The 22,412-nt window shown below is 41.0% G+C and overlaps 1 protein-coding gene across 2 annotated transcripts in view; it reads right to left on the reverse strand.

The window, feature by feature from the left end:
* The window catches only part of HECW2 (HECT, C2 and WW domain containing E3 ubiquitin protein ligase 2), a 355,090-nt gene extending 334,680 nt beyond the window's left edge, over positions 1–20,410 (reverse strand). The window contains exon 1 of one of the 2 annotated variants that reach the window (XM_057303656.1): positions 20,317–20,410. The gene's annotated coding sequence lies outside the window, so the exon portion shown is untranslated. Of the gene's footprint in view, positions 1–19,507; positions 19,580–20,316 lie in introns of those variants that run through there. The other variant, XM_026492284.4, reaches the window with a different exon arrangement.
* Between the last annotated feature and the right edge of the window lie 2,002 nt (positions 20,411–22,412).

Here is a 22,412-nt window from a genome sequence, read left to right on the forward strand (position 1 = left end):
CCTGCCAAATATCAGGAAAGCAACTTTTAATTTATTATTTCCTTATTTTTTTTAAGATGTATTTAATATTTACTTGAGAGAGAGAGTGTGTGCACCAGGGGCCGAGGAAGAGGAAGAGCAAAGCAGACTCCCCACTGAGCACGAAGCCCGCTGCAGAGGGGCTTGATCTCAGGACCCTGAGATCATGACCCCAGGTGAAATCAAGACTCAGACACTTACCCGACTGAGACACCCAAGCATCCCTCAAGAAAACAACTTTTAAAATTACAGAGGCATTTTAAAATTCTCACTTCTGCAGAAAATCCATATGTTAAGACTATCTTGCCAAATAGATGAATTGCTTCTAGCGATGACCCATTTTAAAAGAAAAATCTAACTAAAATTTTTGCAAGTGAAATTAAATTACGCTAATGGACTACTTACCTCAAAACCTACTTATATGTTATCGACATTAAAACCATTCTATGAAATAGCGAGAAAGGCTCTTCCATTAATAATACTTTTTCTAAAGTAAGCTAAAACAAAAAACCTAGATGTTAACATTTCTCTAAGATCTGTTGTCTCCATGTATTTAGTGCCTTTTTCTGCTTTACAAGGTATAATTCTCTTGAAGTAAAATAAACACGCTGAAGAGTTCTTTAAGTTTTAAAAAACAAAAAAGCAAGTTATTCTTGTCATTAGAAAGGTCTTCAGAGTTAAAATCCAATATTTATTGAGCATATTTTACAGACCAGAAACAGAAAAAATAACGTATAGGTATTACCTCACCTAAACTTCAAGATAATCCTCTAAGATAGATTGCATTATTATCACCATTCTAAACATAAGGAAACTAAATTCAAAAGTTAAGTAACTGTGGCAGGTTGCTAGACATTGCCCAAAATCTACTCCCGTTCTTTCTTAGTAACAGAGTTCAGCTGGGTGTGTGGCCGCCCAGCCAGAGGACGCATCTGCCTGCCTGCATTCGGTTTCCGTGTGGTCATGGACTGAGTTCTCACCAGTGGTTGTCACTGGGGAACGAGTTCTCGGGTGAGCGGAGGTGATGCATGCACCTACCATGTTACATGCCTCCCTCCCTTCTCAGGCTGGAACACAAATGCGGAGCTGAGGCAGCTTCAACCATGCAGGTGACAGCAGCACGCTAAGGCGCAGCAGAGCAACAAAACACAAGACTCAAGCAGCGCTCAAAGGGCCCGTCCATCCCGGACTACCCGTCCACCTGTGCAATAATAGGAAAAAAATACATCGTGGTCTCTGATCCCTGTTACTGACACAGGGTTTTCTGAAACCCTTGTAATTTCCTAGGTGACAGAAGTGTCTTTTGTTCCAATAAGGTGACTTGTGGTGGGGTCCTGGATGAGAGCAGGTTATTGGAAAGCACAAGCCATGGATTAGAAGCCTGGAATTTTCAGCCCTGACTTCCATTCTCTTGAGAAGAGAGAAGGGCCACAAGTAGAGTTAATGATCTCTCATGCCTACATGATGAAGCCTCCATAAAAATCCCAATAGCACAGGGTTCACAGAGATTCCAGGTGGGTGAACACATTCATGTCCTGGGAGGTGGTGCACCCCAACTCCACAGGGAAAGAAGCCTCTTCCCTCGGGACCCTTCCAGACTTCACCCTATGTATCTCTCCATCTTGCTGTCATCTGTGTCCTTTACCATATCTTTTAAGAAGCTGGGAAACATAAGTAGGTGTTTCCCTGAGTTCTATGAGCTGCTCTAGCAAATTAATCTAATCCAAGGTCATGGGAACCTTCAATGTGTAGGCAAGTTGGCCAGAAGTTGCACGTAACCTGGGGACCTATTACTTGCGACTGGTATATGCAATGGCCGTGTGTGAAAGTGAGCCCTTCACCTGTGGCACGTGATGCTGTGTCCAGATCCACAGTGTCAGAAGGAGTTAAATTATAGGACAGCCAGCTGGTGTGCCAGAGAATCACTTGGTGGGGGGAAACCTCCACACTTTTGGCAACTGGAAGTATCTGAAGTGAAGTGTTCTCTGTCAAAGGAAAGGAGACACACGGGAGGGAAGGACTGAAGTTTTTCCAAAACACCACCTCAGGTAAAAATAAGCGAAATGGCAAGAGAAAATGTTAGAGAGAAATAAGCTTCTATCGTCAGGGCCACTGTAATTTTGAGGAAGTGTTTATTACACCAGCTTATTAGCTCATACCCAAACAACCGTAGGTACTGGTAACAGAAATGGGTGCTGATGTTAAATATAAAATAGGAGGCACTGGCTTAGCGACTGGGTGCTAGGTAACAAGAAAGAAGATGTTGCTAACTGAAAAGGGTCCTAAACCAGTGACCCTGTTTATCACAGTAAGATAGTTGGCGGATCTGTCACCTGAGACAACTTTTAAGGCAGCTGACAACATACCTGCAGAACCTATTGCCCCAAGGAAAAGTAGATGGAAAGTGCAAGAATGGGCCATTTCTCTAATTCCAGGTGTTTACCGAACACTGATCTGAGCTATTATCACAAAGAAATCCTAGAACTAACTACATTCTCTAGCAAAGGTCAGAGGCTTCCCTACCTTGTACAATTAAAACATCAGTGATAAGATGCCTTAACAAGTCTGTTTCTAGACTAATTTCATCCCTCCCTCAATAGGAGTTAAACAGAAAGCGCTAAATAAAACCTTCTCACATTTTGGAAATTGAGAAACAGAATATTTTATTTCCCCCAAAGTTTGTTGGAGGAAAACAAATTTTTAATCTTAAATACCACAGCTACCCAGTAAGTCTTTTGTTTCACTTTCATGTTACACATATCTAAAAATAAAACAATTAATGAAACACATCATTGCAAACATATTTCCTTTAGAAATATTTCATTGTTTTAACTGGAGATTTTGCATATTTTGCTTCACTTGTTCTCTCTCTCTTAATATCTTTTTATTTCCAAATTTACCTAAAGACTTGTTAGAACTTCATTCAAGGTCAAGTTGTGTGTTTCTTTAAAAAATGAGGAAGTCGTTATAATCCTCAAATATATATCTAAATAAAAGTTCTTTATTATGGTAGTTATGTCTGTATTTTCATTATATAAAACTGTAGTTCCTAAAAGCATGTCTGACAGTGCTGCCAACTTAAAAACTCACAGTACTGAACTTCACCCACCCCCACCTCCTGCAAAGTGGAGACTAGAAGTATGAATAAAATTAAGTACAAGAAAACAGCACGCCTTAAAAAGCACTAGTCAAAAAACTAAGAAAAAGTATAGAAATAAAACTTTGTCTCAAATGTCAACTCCTCCTTGATAAACACCAAAACTTATCCAAGAAATGCCTTCTGCCTACTTTTACTGCATGATACTTTTACAGCCTTCTGGTCTATTCAGCGCTTGCGTATTTTCTCCTTAGGAAACCTTTATTTTATCATATTATTTATCTTCCTGCTGTGATGGAAGAAGCTTACAATACAAATAAGGAGACCAGATCCTAATTTCAGCACTATCATTAAGTGACCCTATATCCCAGACTACCAAGGGCTGTCCCCATTTGTGTCTGTTGTCCCAGTGTAAAAATCTCAAAGGTATCTCAGGCTGAAGAGAAATTATAATGAGCACACTACTAACTAGCCATGTGAACTTGAGCAAGTCACAAAACTTCTCTGGAACTCAGTTTCTTCTTTGACCAAATGAGAATAGCCTCTATGCTACAACTTGTGATTACCGGAGACAACACAGATGAAAGGCATGGAAAAGTTCTATATAAACCATTATTGTTAACAAGAACACAAGAGAGATCCAAATGCATTTTAAGAAAGAGGAGCTGGCACTGTAACCCTTTACTTGCTTTGCATGTCTCCAAAAGTCTTAAAAGATATCTTGGAAAGTCATTTAACTTTGTTGGGTCTTGCTTCTTTAACTATAAAATAAAATGGATAAACTAGATGAGCCCCACAGTCCTCGTCAACACTAGAAATGTTGTTATCATAATTACTCTTGTCAACCTTCTCCAATTATCATAAACATAACACTTACGTGGTATCCATCAAACAGTACCCCTTGAATTTATATATTTCTGTACCTCAGTCACAGTCATAAATCCAACTTGCAAACTTATTTGGCTGGACAGCATGATTTTTTTATTTTCATTTTTAAATTACTTGCCAATTTTTTAAAATAAGACTTCATACAAAAATTCTAATTTCTGCTTTCTCTTGAAAAACTAGCTTATCTACGTCTTAGGGCAATAACCAGTAGAAGCTGGTAACATCTGTCCCTTTAGAAACTGCATGTAACATCCAGCTTACCAGAGTCCTCATCTAATTTGCTTCACAGATTTATGTTACCTGCCTACACAGTGCAGGAAGTTGAGTTTGCTCTCCAGATATACAAAGAATGTATGGCCACTCACATCTATTTACATAACGAAACCTGTTACTTTCTATCCCTAAATATGTTTCCCCAATAGCCTACTCATTTATCAATGAAATTTAGACTATGAAATGCCGTGTTGGCTGCTTATTCAAAAGGACTACAGGAATTCTTATCCCCACACTATTTTTTATTTAGATGCATAAAAATAATAAAACATAGCAATTTAAGGTTTCAACTAGGAATTGGAAGTTGGATTCCATTTAATTTTGTAATTTATTTATTTCCTAACTCCTGACATGGCTTCAAGTCATTTAAAATTTTTTAGACTTTACCAGCTTAAAAATGGGAGAACAACTGAGGAAATGTCTAAGTCTGGGAAGAATTAGAAAATAATGCTTTGTTGTGTTTAATGAAGAATGGATTATGTAGCAAAATCTGAGAAACTCCTTACGTTTACTAACCTATTTAAGAAAACTATCAAGTTGGATATTTCTGTAGATGCTGCCACACAAAGAAAAAAATTAACAATATACTAAAAAGAATTGAAAGAGATGTGTACATTTATGTTCATATTCACAATAGTGAAAAGGTAGAAGCAACACAAGTATTAATGAATGAGCAGATAAACAAAACATGGTATATACATACAACAGAATATTATTCAGCCTTAGAAAGTAAGGAAATTCTCGGGGCGCCTCGGTGGCACAGCGGTTAAGCGTCTGCCTTCGGCTCAGGGCGTGATCCCGGCATTATGGGATCGAGCCCCACATCCGGCTCTTCTGCTATGAGCCTGCTTCTTTCTCTCCCACTCCCCCTGCTGTGTTCCCTCTCTCGCTGGCTGTCTCTATCTCTGTCGAATAAATAAAAAAAATATTAAAAAAAAAAAAAAGAAAGTAAGTAAGGAAATTCTGACAGATGCTACAACCTGGATGAAGCTTGAGGACATTATGCTAAATGAAATAAGCCAGTCACAAAAAGACAAATGCTCTATGACTCCACTTACATGAGATAGCTACAGAAGTCAAATTCCTAGAGACAGAAAGTAGAATTATGGTTTCAGGAACTAGGGGGAGGGAGAAATGGGCAGTTTTTGTTCAATGAGTACAGATTTTCAGTTTTTCAAGATGAAAAGTATTCTGGAGATTGGTTATACAACACTGTGAATGTACTTTACATTATTGAGTTGTACATTTAAAATGGTTAATTGAAGATGGCAAAATTGTGTTATGTATATTTTACCTAAATTTAGATATTTTGAAAATACACACATGGATGTTTAAAAAAAAAAAAGTATATACCTCAAAAAAGGGGTGAAAAACAGAGATAAAAAAGATGAAAAAGGTAATAAAAATTATGTTTTGAAATCTTGAAAGAAAGAAAAGAAGAAGCAGCAGCAGCAGCAGCCGCCAATCAAATGTAACATCACATTGTAGCAGACTGTGGTAAAATTCAGTAGGAGGGGGAAGCACTTTCACTTCCAGAATATCCGAGTAAGAACCTACCAAAACCTGCTCCTCTATAAAAGCATAAAAGCTTTCCTACCAAAAATTGTCAAAATCAACTTTTTCAAAGTTATGGAAATTAACAAGGGCTTACAAAATTACAATGACAATTTTGTCATGAGAAATGGCTGAATCTCAATAAGAACACTGAGCTTTGTGGGATTTTAATTTTCCGTTTCCATCACTCTCTCCCTAGCATCACAGTACCCTTGAAAACCACCATCCTTTCAGCCATGGTGACGGAGAAAACCAGCACTCTAGTGGTCCCTGAGAAGGCAAAATGGTTTGGAGTTTCCCCCAAAAAGGACCTCTCCCAGAGGTCATTATTTGAACTGGCAGTTATCTGGAAAGAACCCATTCTCAGGGCTTGTGTTTATCAGACCTAACTCAGAGATCACTCAATGGAAAAACTCTAGCCCCTCAACATTTGTTGAAAACAACTGTTTAACAATGGAAATGCCTGAGGCAGCAATACCAGTGGGGGGGGGGGGGAAGGCTGACTAAAAAAAGGAAAACTTGGGGAATGAGATGTCCACAGAAGGATTTGAAAAGCTCTGACATATTCCTTGGACTCTAGAAGGCCACACACATGTGCAGCACTATGTGCACGCACAACAAATACCTGAGAAGACCCTAATCTTTCACCTCTGGCTGACACTGAGCCTCTGTGCCTGCAACAATTGAAGGCTACAGCTGAGCTGTCACTGGCATGGCTGATTGTTGAAGGTGTACGCCAACATGCACCTGGAGCTTCTCTGCACTGACTGAAAGACTTATTCATTCCAGGCATTGAATGAAATTTCTGTCAAATCATTAGCTGACCACTAGGGTAACCAGGCAGAGGCTTCAGTAGCCACATGACAACAAACATGCAGACTTTACAGAACTTATTCAGAAAAGTCTGTAAACAAACAACAAAGAGCAAAAACACCAAACAATGGGGAGAGAAAGAAATCTCATTTTCAGAGTTGCCATGAAATATTTGAAATGTCTCCTTTCCAACATAAACGTGCAACACACACACAAATAAATAGGAAAGTATGGCCCATACACAGGAAATAAAGTAGTAAATCAAAACACGTCCCTGAGAAAGCCAGATGGGGCATACTAGACAAAGATTTAAATACACTATTATAAATATGTTCAAATTATTAAAGGAAACCATGCCTAAAGAACTAAAGTAGAATACAAAAACAATATCTCACCAGAGAATATCAATATAGAGACAGAAATTATTTTTAAAAACACAGATTAAAAATTCTGGTGTTGAGAGGTGCCTGGCTGGCTCAGTCAGTGAAGCATGTGACTCTTGACCTCAGGGTAATGAGTTTGAGCCCCACATTGGGTGTAGCGATTACTTAAACAAATAAATAAATCTTTTTTAAAAAATTCTGGTGTTGAAATGTACAATACCGGAAATGGAAAATTCACTAGAGGTGCTCAATATCAAATCTGAATAGGCAGAAGAAAGAATCAGTGAACCTGAATATATGTCAATTGAGATTATGCAGTCTTAGGAACAAAAAAAGAATGAAGAAAAATTAACAGAGCCTCAGAGACCTATAGGACAACAAATATTGTATCGATACATGCATATAGGGAGTCCCAGAAGAAAAGGGACAGAAAGAATAATGAAATAATGACCAAAAATTTCTCACATTTGATGAAAACATTAATTTATACATCCAAGAAGCTCAACAAACGCAAAGTAGAATAAACTGAAAAGAATTCCCAAGACACATCATAGTCAAAATTTCAAAAGACAGACAGAAACTTAAACACAGCAGGAAAGTCTCATCACATAAAAGGGATTCTCAACAACATTAACAGTTGATTTCACATCAGATACTATGAGGGCCAGAGGAAAGTGGAACAACATATTTAAAGCAGTCAAATAAAAAGGTAAAACAAGGCTCCTACACCCAACAAAATTATCCTTCAAAAATGAAGGAGAAATTAACACATTCCCATTTAAGCAAAAGTTAAGAGAATCTGTCACTCAAATCAGTCCTTCAAGAAATACTAAAGTTAGTCCTTGAGGCTGAAATGAAAAGCACCAAACAGTAACTCTAATCTACATGAAGACATAAGGTGAATCAGTAAAATTAACTACACAGTTAAATATAAAAGACAGTAAAAATGTATTTTTATAACCTTTTCTATTATCTGATTAAAAACAACTGCAGAGGCAATAATTATAAAAGTGCAGTGATAGGCTTCTAATACATAAAGCAAGGAATGGAGCTATATGAAGTAAAGTTTTGGTATACTTTTGAAATTCATCTGAACTAGATTATTTTAATTATTTTAAATCAAAAAGTTTACTGTAATCCTCACAGCAAACACTAAGACTATAACTCAAAAAATATCATAACAGTTTTATCAAGAATGTTAAAGACTTATGAAAATCCTCTTCTCCAGAAAAGCAATATGGGAATTAAAATGGCACACTAGGAAACAGATATTTAAAACAAGGCAAGGCAATAATGGAGGAACTGAATAATAAAGAAGACGTGAGGCATACAGAAAACAAATAGCAAAAAGTTTGATATTATCCACCTTATTATCAGTAATTAACATTAATGATCCAACTATTTGCTGTCTAAAAGAGATACTTAAGATTCAGATATACAAATAAGATGAAAGTAAAAGTATGGAAAAAGATATATCATGCAAAGAGCAACTAAAGAAAGAGTTGGATTGGCAATACTAGTATCAGACAAAATAGATTTTAAGACAAAAATTGTTACTAGGGATTAAGAAGTATATTTTGTAATGATAAAAGAGTCAATTCAAAAGGAAGACATAAAAATTATCAACATATATGTAACCAAGAACAGGGCTGCAAAACACATAAGTATAAACTGACAGAGTTGAAGAGAGAAACACAATTCAACAGTAGTTGGAGATAGCAAGACTCTATTTTTCATAGCTTATATAACAATTAGAAGATCAATAAGGATAGGTATCACACCAAAAGCACAAGGATGAAAAAAATGACTGGACTTCATTAATATTAGAAATGATTGTGCTTCAAATGACACTATCAAGAAAGTAAAAAGATAATCCACAAAATAGGAAAAATATTTTCAAGTCATATATCTCATAAAGGTCTAGGATCCAGAATATAAAAAGAATTCATACAATATAAAAGTAACCCAATTGAAAAATCAGCAGTGAATTTGAATAGACATGTCTCCAAAGAATGGAGTTGGTTGCCCAACTTTGTAAATATACTAAAACTCACTGAATTCTGCAGTTATCACGGCAAATTTCAAGGTATGTAGATTATATTTCAAGAAGGCTCCCATTTTTTTTTAAATCAGTGAGGAAATGGATACCTACGGAATGACTTTCCAAGATAAAAAATAAATTATATTTTGTCTTATAATCATTTCAGGTCAACAAATATTCACTAACACAGACTGTGCCAGATGCCGGGATGTGAAGATAAATAATAAACAGTCCTGACCCTTGAGGAGTTTAGGGGTTTTTTTGTTTTGCTTTTTTTTTTTTTTTAAGATTTTATTTATTTATTTGACAGAGAGAGAGACAGCCAGCGAGAGAGGGAACACAAGCAGGGGGAGTAGGAGAGGAAGAAGCAGGCTCCCAGCGGAGCAGGGAGCCCGATGTGGGGCTCAATCCCAGGACCCTGGGATCACGCCCTGAGCTGAAGGCAGATGGTTAATGACTGAGCCACCCAGGCGCCCCAGGAACTTAGTTTTTAACAAAAAAAAAATAATAAATCTTTGGAAAGAATTTTGGTTCCTTCCCCTAGTTTTCACTTTCAAAATGCATAAAATGCTAATTTTACCATGACAAACTTTAAATGAAAATCCAATTCCAGCAAACTTGAAATATTAGCAAGACCAAATCAACAACCAGATGCTAAAGAAAAATTAACTCAAATTCTAACTCAAATTCTTCTTTCCCAGTACAAGAAGGACCAAGTTGTGGTCCCGCCTCCCAGCCGTGACTGCCATGTTGTAGCATATGATCCCAGCTTGACTGTGCCAAGAAATTTCCATGTCTCCATTTCCTCACCCTCATCCCAACCCCTTTCAGATTTCACAGGACCTAAATTTTATTCCTTTAGGCACCCAACTCTTTCTTTCAAATACCATTAGTTATTAAGGTTCTCCAGATTTTTTTTGGTCAGGCCATCAACAAAAATGCAGCTCCCTTCTTTTATGTCTTTTATTTCTTTTATTTACTAAAGATCAAAAATGGTCCCTACTGAAGGGGCGCCTGGGTGGAGCAGGCGTTAAGCGTCTGCCTTCGGCTCAGGGCGTGATCCCAGCGTTCTGGGATCGAGCCCCACGTCAGGCTCTTCCGCTGGGAGCCTGCTTCTTCCTCTCTCCCTCCCCCTGCTTGTGTTCCTTCTCTCGCTGGCTGTCTCTCTTTGTCAAGTAAATAAATTAAATCTTTAAAAAAAAAAAAAATGGTCCCTACCAAGACCAAAACACCACTATCTGTGTTTGGTGCCCTGCATTCCAAGAGCTTGGCATTAATACCATCTCATAAGTTCTATTGCTCCAGAATAAAAGAGTTTTAAAACAGATGCAGACAGCATACAAATTTTGTTTGGCCTGTGCTGTTCTAAAAACATTTTAATTGCCACTCAAGAGATGTTTTACATACAAACTTACATTTGAAAAATGTGAAGCTATGGCCATGTTGGACCCAAATTCCCATGTGACAACAACTGAGTGAGCTGAGTGGCATCCCCTCTTCCCCTCTGATGAAGAATGCCCTCTATGGTCCTCACCACTCCACAAGGTTTCCATGCGCAGCACAACCAGCTGGTGACCTGCTGGCTCTGGAGTCATTAAGGTTTAAGACAAATCCAAGCCCAGAGCATCAGAAGTTGTTTCTGATTATAAAGGTAAGACATCTTCCTTTATTTTCAGTTTTAGATTGCATGGCTATGTTTTTCTGCCTTTGCCAAGCTCTCCTAGTTTCTCATTCCAACAACTGCTTCAAATTCCTGTCATCACTATCCTGTCTGACACATAAGTATCACCCACTTAAATTACTCCGGGACACTCCTACAGAGGCATCTTCTGGCCTGGAAGCACCGAAAAGATGCAGGATAATTTCAGGCCACCCTGCAGAAAGCACCAAGGATCTCCTCCATAGACTGAGGAAATCTTCAATTCCAGACCTACCTCTTTTTGACAACAAATGCTCCTCCTAAATTTCGGATTCTGGTAAGTTAAAGCAATGTTCTCAAACTCTACTGTGCATAATACAACATAGCTGGGGGTCTTGTAAAAATGCAGATTCTGGTTCAGTAGGTCTGGTGCAGGACCTGAGATTCTGCATTTCTAACATGTCCAGGTGATGCTGATGCTGCTGGTCCATGGATTACATTTTGAACAGCAAGGAGTTAGAAGACGTATAAGGAAGAAGGAGGTTTCTGAGATTAGAATTATCTGAATGAATTAGACCCCCAAGACTTGATCTTCTGCCACTTTAAAGCCACAAAATATGAATTATTTAGTATCTGTGCCAACTTAATATCTGATTTATATAAATAACAGCCGTTCATAATGGTCCATGAGAAAGAAAAAGGTGGTTCTTTCCACCATTAGGCAATACTGAGCATTATACAGAGGTGTCAGCCAAGTTTCCATATATTTAGAGTGTTTAAAACCTAGTTGGATAAAGGGCTACTAGGAAACAAAATAACTAGTACAACATCTAAAGCAAAAGATGAGAGGTGTCTGAGTTGCTCAGTGGGTGAACATCTGACTCTTGATCTCAGGGTCATGAGTTCAAGCCCCATGTTGGGCTCCACCCTGGGTGTGGAGCCTACTTTAAATAATAAATAAATAAATAAATAAATAAATAAATAAATAAATAAATAAATGTTTAAAAATAATAATAAATAACACAAAATGATGAAGAAATTAACTACTATAAAATAGTGATTCCTAAGCGGGTGGCATATCAGCATCTGGAGGGGAAGATGTCCAACCAAAACACTTCCCTCCCAGATTATTACCTGATTCTGCCCACCCTTACTGTCAATCACTGACAAAGGAAACTATCTATACTTCTAGGAATGCCATATTCTTGAGAAAGGTAAGAAAAGGTAAGGAAAACTACTGTTTTCAGATTTTATACAGAAAGGCAATGGAGATATGGGCCTGGAAGAGTAAGTCAAACTGGTGGGCATTCCAGGTGGGAAGTGCTTCCTGTGGTAAAAGTACTGAGGGAAAGATGAGTCTAGATATTTATGGGATGGAAAGAAGACCTCCTAATAAAAGCAAACCAGAGTGAGTGCCCCCCCTCACCACCACCCCGTTCTGAGTAGAGGAAGCACAGAATGGATCTCGTACAAACTTGATGACCACCTGTTAAGAACATTAAAGAGATATTTCTTCACAGGAAGGCTGAACTAGCTTGTCTCTCAGGTCCTTTCCAATTTTTCCTCGACGGAAGAAACAAAATTTCAATTTTCCTCTCAGACGTATTTCTAAACTGAACAACCTGCCTTGCCTGCTGTTGAACATGGGAAATGACCAAGGAGAATATGACTGTGTAAATGCCCCTATACATTTATGAAAACGATAGCCTAAATCGCTGCATCAGGTAAATTTCTCCTCCTGCTCAGCAGCCCCAGTTCTTTGAGACTATTCTCATAGGTCTTTTCAACCATGTCATCAAGTATCTTTGTGACTCTTCTCTGAACCCCGTTCAAATGATCCTCATCCCTCTCACACAGGCACACACACGATGAGGTACACTTCTGGTTCCCTGACTACTCTGTCCAAAGGAAGTCTCAGTTACACTCCATGTTCTATCAGTATCCTCCTCTACAAAGCACTTAACACACTTCGACTATATTTTTTTCATTTTTTACTTAGGAAATATTTCAAATATATATTCAGAAGTTCATATAGTTCAGAAGTATAATAGCAGCCCATATACCACCACCCAGATTTAACAAATATAAACATTTTTGCCACATTTACTTTGCAATTATATATTTATTTGTTTATCATATTCTTGTTGCCTGTTTCCTACTAGAGTCTCTGTTTAATCTGCGCAGGACCATGTCGAATTATTAACCTCTTTTATACCATATCACTTAGCATAGAGCCTGGCTCATATACAGCTCTCAGTGTTTGTGCAACAAATAATGCATGAATGGCTTCTGTACTAGAAGTAAATAGCGGTAATCAATATAGAAGAGTTATTAGACAAAACACAAAGACTCCATCTTTATTTAAGTTCAAAAAAAGAGGAAACAAATTTTTATTGAAGAATGAGGGTTCAAATTTAAATGTGTGCTCTAACTGGACCCTACACGTTAGAGTGGGCTAGCTGACCAAAGAGCAGAGGCCCTCCCTAAAGGCTCTCATCCCTCCAGCCCCGGGTAGCCCACCTATCTGCCTAACAACATGGAGATATAGGAAATGAGCTCACAAAGTCTCTTAGTTTAAAGATGCCAACTTAAAGATGGAAAGAACAAAGGAAAAGAGGTAAGACAGGAGGGAAGACGAGAGGGAAGGACAGAGGAAAGCCTGTGCAATGAGAATCCAAGATCACTGGAAATCAATTACTTTTCCAGGTTAGGTCAGGGGCAATATAGATCATGTCCTGAAACCTTTGAGTATAAAGCCCATTTGTCTGTAATGAAGCCAAGTCTAACGCAAACGTATATAAAAGGTCATGTCCAATTGTTAGATTTCTCCACATCCTTCTACCTGTACCCCCTGCCACCCAGTATCTTAATCAAAATCCTAAAAGCCTAGGTTCCTCCCAGCATGGTTCTCTACATGCTCTCAAATACCACATACACTTGTACCCTCTCTCCATCCAAATTAGTGTGTCTAAGTTCCATTTCTTTGTGCTCTTATTCTTTCAGTGGGTCACGAAGAGGAAATATGGTTATTATTTAAAGGACTGTCCATTACCGAAAATACAACCTCCTTAAAACCTTTTATGGTCAATGTGGATCTCCAATTTTGTCTAATTAAAAATTTCTTAGTCCGAAGATTGTGGCAGATTGTTCTATCTGTTAACAATTCTTCCTTCCCTCCCTGTCCTTGACATCGTTCACTGTGGGCAGAGCATATTACTGAGGTATGCCGCTAGATAGAAGAGACATGGTTTCTCATCAGTGTCATGAAAAAACATTTTTCTTATTCCACAAATAAATGTCATACGTGTGCTTTTCTTCTAAACAACCAGCCTATGTCAGCATGAAGAAGCAGTCTTATACTGTCACTTTGCACAGCACACTCATATACTCAGGGGCTGCAATTTGGCTGTACCCAGTTTTTACTCTTTCTGTAGTATTTCCTCAAGATCAGAAGGCACTACATCTGCTCTGTGAATGGAGTAGCATGCAGAATGGCTTCTAGGCGCAACTCCTTTTCTTTACGAAGCCATCACCTTCTCACAGGAACATGAAACAAGTGCTCTGTAAGTCCTGCCCCGGGAGCAACGTTTCCAGTCTCATTATGACAGTTAGCCAAAAGAAAAATCTCCTCTCTTTTAGCACAAGTTTTCAGCGATAAATGAACAAAGCATCACCAAGCGCTCCTCTCTGAACAAATGCCAAGAGCTGATTCATTCTCTGCAGGACCTCACTGGTTTCATCCAACCATAAAGTGAAATATCTCCTAGTATGTACTTGATAGTAATCACTCTTCCACACGTTACTCCACCGCTGTTATGCAACAGCCAACCGTGTCATTTGACAACGAAATTCTGTCGATAACTTCTGGTTTCTCTTTAAGGACAATGTTTGTCGTTAGCTATCCAGCTGAGTTTGCGAGTGTCTATTCAATAATATGACTCATTCTTACTTTTGCTACGCAAGTCCTTTAATGATGCCACTAGAGTGTTTTCATCTCTTACCTACCTCTAGCAATATAACATGTTAATTTGGTAATGGAAAGCATCATTGTGTGCTTGTCCTGGAAAACTTCAATAGTATAACAGAGAAGCCACTGTGCTTTGTTTGAAAATGACACCAAAACATCCATGGCTTCATGCCACTATCGGACGGTTTCATAACAGGCAACGACAGGGAATGAGGAGTGAACGGATGGCAAATCCAAGAAGAAAACAGTGTTAGGAGAGTCATCGTCATACTTCCATTTGCACTTTTCAATTTCAGTTACTGTTTTGAGCTCATCAACAGTCTCACGGATTCCCTTGTTTTTATACATACAGATTTCACACTTTACATTTGCAGTGGGATTGAGTTCTCTAAGTATGTTTAGAACATTCTGAACTGTAGCATTTATATGACTATTTTCATTACTATTTTCACACTTTGAAGAACCACTTTTGAGCCACTGATCTATATTTGCAAAATGGGGAAACAATTTAAGAGTAGCAACAACCAAATATATGCTATTTTAGCAAACAATAAGCAAATGACACAAAAAGTTTCTTAACCAAGATAAAATGCACCATTTAGAAACGTGCACTATATTGACCAGTGCAGGCTTCAGAGCACAAAGACGACTTCTTTAATATTATAATGAGTTTTAGGAACATAATGGGATTTCTGCTGAAATTGTAATCACTCTTGTATCTCAAGGTCCTACGTGCCCTGCCACTCCTATACCACTTTTCTGATCTCATTTCCAGCTCCCCACAGTTGCCCCACCCTATCTGTGCTGGTACTCTTGCTAATCTTTGAACACATACTTCAGGCTTTCACACTGGCTGTTCCCTATGCCCAGAACACTCCCCCTCATGTATCTGCATGGAGATACTAGGCATTCTTGAGTGGTTTATTTCAACCCCACAGTACACATGTCTATAGCCATATGATCAACGTTCATATAAACATATACACATATACATATATGCACGCACACACATAAACATATATGCTGAACAAACCTAGAAGAAGCTAAAGACTTTTTCCATCATATGGGTATTCTTCATATAAAAGCTAACGTCTTGGGTCATACCCAAGATGACCATATATCATCGTTTTCCTGGGACAGTCCCATCTTATACTTGTTGATCCAGTGCCCCTTCCAGTTATTCCTCCCTCTTACTCTCAAACGTGTCCTTGTCTGGAAAGAAGAATTACATGTCACCCTACTTATAAAGGAGATACATAAATTCCTTCCTATTCAGGCATGCTGACCTCAGTTTTGAGGATGTTAGTGGAGCAGGTATGGAAAAGATGACAACCATAATTAATAATAACACCTATTGGCCAGCGCTGCAAGTGAACTATTTCTAACAGGCAATCCTTCAGCAAAGTTGTAAAGCAACTGTTGCAGAAGTAGATGCCACAAGTTCCAAATATCTAGCTTTGGAACCCAAACCCCTACCGGGTCACCTGCACAATCTCAAACCCCTATGAGCAGGCACACCAAGTTCTTCTCCGTAAGCCCTCCGTGTGAAAAGCTGAGACCCAAACCCAAGACTGGAGTCAGAAGAGAAGACTGAAAACAAAGGTTCTTCTATTATCCTGTGGCCCAGAGAGCTGGGACGCTAGAAGAATGTTGAGTCACGTCTTCACAACAACACTTGTGTTCTGAACTCTCAGTAAATATCCCAAAAATGGACTGAACACTAAATCTTGAAATGTGCATTCACATCTGCAAGAGCCATGCATCCGCCAGGTCTGCAGACAGGTTTTGTTGAAGCTCTTCTCCCAAGTCCCAGGAGTTATCCCAATTCGTGCCAGCCCTAGGTAAATGGGCAAGCGTAAGTCTTCTCATTCTTGAAGACAATAATAACATACACTTAGAGCCATAGTAGACACTTAACAACTTAAGGATAAATTTTTACTTCCTATATGCATACACAGATGACAAGTAATCAATGACCTCGTTCTTTGATCTTCTATCTTCCTTGCTATTTCTTTTTTCTGTATGTACTTTTTGGTTTAATTGGGTGGTTTTTTTTTTTTTTTACCTTTCTTACCTTTGCATATAACAAATAAAAGACTAAATAAAACAAGACTCAAAATCTGAGGACAGGAGAGGGTAGGAAAGAAATGTCAAGTTTCCCTAACATTTAGGATGACTGTGTAATTTATCAGCCAAACCACAGCACTTCTAAACATGAAAATGGATGCTTTTATAACTAAGACAGGTCAGTAGGATAAGCTGGGACCATGGTAGACAAACTAGGAGGTCTGATCACTCTTCTAATTCCTCATTCATATTCCCATACAAAAGACATTGTATGTGTAAAGAAGCAATCTCTGCCTTTGTTGGGTCAACCAAACTTCAAATATAGCCCTTTCTCTTTCAGGCCAGGCCTGCCTGGCTTCTGACAATGAAACTAGAAAGGTTTTCACTCCATGCTGCCATTCCTTATCCCACACACCATGCAAAACTGGTTCCATTTTTACCCAAGAAAACAAGCAACACATGAGAATGTGGATCCAGGCCAGGCACAAAGCAAGCCCCAGACCTGGAGCCTCGGGCTTCTCTTAAAAGCAACACTTCACAAGAGAGACAGCAACCTGGTGAGAAGGTACACAGACCCAGTCACAGATTTAACAAGTATTTTGAACGTTAGATCCTTTCGTTGATGCTAGGGCACCCACTGAAACTGGACAGAGCCCAAAAGCCACCTCTCCTGAAAAATACATTCACCCAAAGGATATACCATCTGTCCTCAACTACAGGTGACTTTAGTTCCTTTGTCTTTTGCTGAGATCAGGGTGAAAAAAGCTTTGAAAAGAATGAGAAACTGTTTTTCTCTCAAGATCACATTGCCCAAGTTAAACAGAGCTAATGCTTACTTTAATCCATACTTCCTATTCAGAGGGGTCAAACATTGCTCGTGTTCTTCATTAAATCTCGTCCGGTGGCTGGTGAATATTAATTTACTGGGATATCTTCCTTCACAATCACAGGGGGAAGACCAGTTTTGCCATCTACAGCACATAAAGAACCTATAATGGTGGTTGGAGCAGAAAAGCTCCAGCTGGCTTATCTCAAATGTTCAGAATGACTTTGATTCTTCACAGACTCCACAGTCATTCATAAAGATTCACTGCCAAAGGCTGCTCAACGTTTGTGATAGAGGCAATGATAAACCAAATGTCTCAGGCTAAGTAATTACAGAAGCTGATTCTATCCATAGCTGAGGGTCTGGGGGCAAGTGCTAGAAGTTAGGGAATCACCTGTCATAGAGATGGTGGAAGAATTCATGCAGATTGGACCAAAGTCCTTCCAGCTAGGAGACACTGAGTCCAAGGGGCCATTTGTTGAAATGAACAAAAGCTAAGAAAGTTATGACTGTTTTCTCCCCGTAAATGGTAGGATAATCTTAAATTCAAAGACATTTTTGCTAAGAAAACTGTTTAAACTGCTTCACATAATCACAGATGAGACCAATATGTGCCAAACAAATAATTAAAACAAATAGCTTAATGATGACTTTTTAAATGTTCAAAGAAAGAAGAAATTAACTGGTTAGGAGATCGGATGGTAAGGTTATAATGTCTCCTTTGGGAGATCAAAATGATGTCTTCCCACCCTCTACCCCACCCTATTCCTCTTCCAAACAGTGAAGTGGATAGTTTCTGAAAAATACAATGACCCTTTATGCCCGGCTTCTCTTGTCTGCTAGGGATGCCATCTGTCTCCCACACTATATAAACAATCCCTGCAGGAATCTTCTGATGACCAAACAGATTAGCAAGCTCCAGATTTTCACACCATTAATAATATCCCCATCCAGATTAGGCCTCTTGCTTTAATAATGCCAACGATAAGCCTAATAACTGATCCTTCTCTGTTTATAGGGACTGTGAGTGTCATTTTAAAGATAACCTCTCAGAACATACAGAGCCATCTGTTGGGAGGAGGGGGGTGGGGGAAGCTCTCTCTAAGCAACGAAGACATGAGCCCTGAGGGAACAGGAGAAACAATAAAATGAAAATCATACTTGTAAGACAAAAGCATACATGAAATTTCACCAGGTCTAATAGAGGACGCTACTAATTACATTAAAATATTTTTCTTCTAAAAGCCAAAGTACAGAAAACTGTTCGAGAAAAGACAAGTTTCACACTTCGACAAAGGCGTACATACAGCGAGAATTCAGAGTTTGCTTGACTCTGGGGCAGTGACAGCAGAAACAAACCAGGAAGGCTTAAAGCCTCCCAGGAAGTTTGCCTACCGTCCACCTCTATCTATGATGATCGCCGTTGCTTGCCTTCTGGAACTTTAATATCGATCTCTTGTAACTCTGTGAGTTCTCTGTCTTGTCTCCAAAGACTTCCAACTCTAAAAGAAATAAACGTCCCTGTAAAGATGTTCCTAAAGTTGATCATTATAAAGGAAAAACACTTGAGCACTGCAAAGGGAGGAAAAGACAGGCATGGAAGAGCCAACCTCTGCAGTTGCACGTCCTCGGAAGCGTCTACGTCTAAATCCGCAGCCCCAGTTTCCTCCAGGCCCCAAGCCCCAGCAGAGGATGTTCACTACACATTCCTAACCAAAAAGAAATGAAGCCCCCTCTCCCTCAAGTGATGCTCAAAAGTCTCAGCTCCCTGGGATAATCAAACCACCAAACACGTCCCGGTGCCTCACACCAGCATTTCAGGGCAGCGGAAGCCGAAATGTCAAATGAATGACCGCGCCGGGGCGGGAGGAAGGAAAACAAAGCCACCTCCCGCCGTCCGGTACCTGCGGCGCGAGGGCCGGGCGCCGGCCACGCACTCACCTGGGGCTCGGCGCCGCAGCCGCCGCCAAGGGCTGAGGCTGGGAACGGGGCCGCGGGGCGGGAGGGCGCCCCCGCAGTCGACAGGACCCGCGGCCCGGCGCCCTCCGGCCGGTCCGCGCGCGCCGCGGGGAAAGCAGGCGGCCGGGGGCGCCGCCGCGCGTCGCATGCAGCTCCCGGCTGCGGGGGCCGCTGCCAAGGGGCCAAGGGATCCTGCGTTGCCGTCCCCGACCCCGCGACCCGAGGCGGCTACGGGAGAGACGCGGCGCAGGAGCAGAGCGCGCCCGGCGCGCCCCTCAGCGACTCTTCCCGCCGCCCTCCGCAGCGGGCTGGGTCTCCGCTCGCCTTTGTGCTGGCATCTTCCTTCGCTCCCAGCGACACTCGGAGCTCCTCCGGCGGCTCCGCGCCGCCGCCCACCCCCGGGTTACGCCGCGCCCCCCGCGCGACCCGCCGATTGTGTCGAGTCAGCACGAGCCGCGGCGGGGACGCGCGAAGCCATGTCTCCCGCCCGCGCTCGAGAGGGCGCCGGGGGTCCGGGGGCCGCCAGGAGGTTTACGGCCGAGCTCGGCGGCCCCGGCGGGCGCGGCGCGTCCCCGAGAGACTCCGCAACGTTCGGCTCCCTGGCGCTCGCTCTCCTGGCGTCGCCCGCAAGCAGCGCGCCGGCCCGCCGGCGTCTCCCCTCTCGCTGCTCCCTGCCGCCTAGCCCGGCCTCCCTCCCGCCGCCACCTTCCTCCTGCCGGGCTGGTCCGGGCGCCCGCCCCAACCAGCCCCTGCGCCCCGGCCCTCCGAGAGCGCAGGGCCGGCCCGCTCACCTCTGGCGGCGCCGGCGCCCCTCCCGCTAGACGCCTGAGCAGCATCTGCCCGCACCTTCCTGCGGGGCACTTGGCTGGGGGCTTCCTGCACGTCGGGGACCGGGGAAAGGGAGGCGGGGGGCCGGGGCGGGGGGGGAGGACGGGAGGGACAGCCAGACCTTGGCCAGCTGGACCTCTTGAGGAAGGTGCGGGAGAGTGGGGCGGGTGCAGCTGGGCGGAGGACGAATCCCGAGGCTGCGGAGGATCCCGAGCTGCTCTCCTTCTGCGACGCCGGAGGACATGAGGGTTCTGAGAGGCGCCGTGGAGGAAGGAGGAGACCCTCTGAGGTCATGCAAGCAGGACTCTTACTAAATCCCACCGAAAAGCTGAAGGAAGGAGTGTCATGCCTCGGTTTCCCCAACTGCAAGGGCAAGACGGTAATACTCATGTCACCTACACGGGGTGTGGTCACAATTAAAAATGGATTATTGAAAGCGCTCCGAGCTACTTTGCCTAAAGAGGGCACTAAATTAAAAATTACTGTATTAATACTTTCAGCTTTCTATTTACTTCTTCTGTAGCATCTTCATTGACTCAGTCCCACTTAGGGGAAAGACTGAAAAAGCCGAAATTTAAGACTATTGCCCCCTATGCATGGTATCTATCCAGATGTGGGAAAAAAGATGTACTTGATTTTACAGTTTAACAACTATAGCCATATGGAGGAAGCCCCCAAATATTGCCCTCTCCCCCAAATAATGGGTAGCCATTATTTTGGAATTTTTGAGTATGTATTTTCAGTATTATCCATCTCTCCCCCTTCTCTATTAGCAGGAATTATATTTTCCTTTGGGAACTACCCCTCCCCCTTGCCCACGAGTTTTTATGATTCAGGATCATGACACCTCCCAACCTCACTCCCCAGAACTGACCAGTCATCATACTCCAGACCATAGTAATTGGTTCTGGGATGGGTATGTTGGTTCAGGAACTCCATCTGGGGCTTTTGCTGAATCAGTTCAGAAAAAGAAGCTCTTTTAACTAGGATAACTAATAAGCCAGTAATAACAAGTACCACCACTTGAAGGAAGTCAACTTCAAGGGAAAGAAAGCTGAGGGAGAAAGGATGGTGTCTTTTGAGCCTTCGGAGCCAAATACGGCAGAATGAACACTACCCCTGACGCCAATAAATCCCCTTCCTCTTAAATTCCTTAGATAACTTTCAGTTGTGTTCTATCACCTGTCATAAAAAAAAAAAAAAAAAAAAAAGCCCTGACTCATTATTCCCAGAGATCTATCCATTGCTGGGATATTCCACAGAATTGATGAACCCCCACAGCACATGGCAAAAAAAAAAAAAAAAAAAAAAAGTCCTATTTTTGTTCCTACTGGAAGAATCAGGATCCCAAGAGATCCCACATGATGTTCTCTTTCTACAATTTGCTCTAGACCCAGCAACCCCACACCTGCAAACCCTTAACCTCCTATATTGATTAACTACTATGTTACAATCTTGCCTTAAACAAAAAAGCATAAAAATAAATAGCACTAAAATGGATCATTATTGCTGCCCTTAGGTTAAAAAAAAAAAACAAAAAAAAAACTTTTTTCTTTTAAATAAAAATCAGCCCCATCTATCTTTCAAATTTTCTATATGTCAAGCATAAAACCCAAGGCTAAGGCATCAAATAAGATTAATAGCAAAGTCATCCTAGAATCGCAGATTTCCAAAAGTGTATAAAGGTTCGGTTCTTTCACACTGTACTCCCCATCCCCTATCACCACCATTACCTAATTTAGGTCTCCACCTACCAGGATCCAGGGCAGGTTCTCACTTAGCCTCGCCTTGAACCAGTCTTTCACCTTCACTAAAACCACAGAGCCCATATACTGCAGTGGTGTCATCCCAAGATGGAAGGAGACTGGATCCCTGAACCATCACTTGGAGGAAAGCTGACTAACTGACATAAGACTGTGATGTAATCAAGAAATAAAGAGTTACAATAATTAGATGTGGGGTTATTTGTTACATCAGTTGGGATTGATGATCCTGATGACAATGGAAATTGGTACCTGAAAATAGGGTATCGCTATAATTAAAACCTAAAATATGTGTC

This window comes from Ursus arctos, unplaced genomic scaffold (assembly GCF_023065955.2).
Source record: "Ursus arctos isolate Adak ecotype North America unplaced genomic scaffold, UrsArc2.0 scaffold_1, whole genome shotgun sequence".
Classification (NCBI taxonomy): Eukaryota; Metazoa; Chordata; class Mammalia; order Carnivora; family Ursidae; genus Ursus; species Ursus arctos.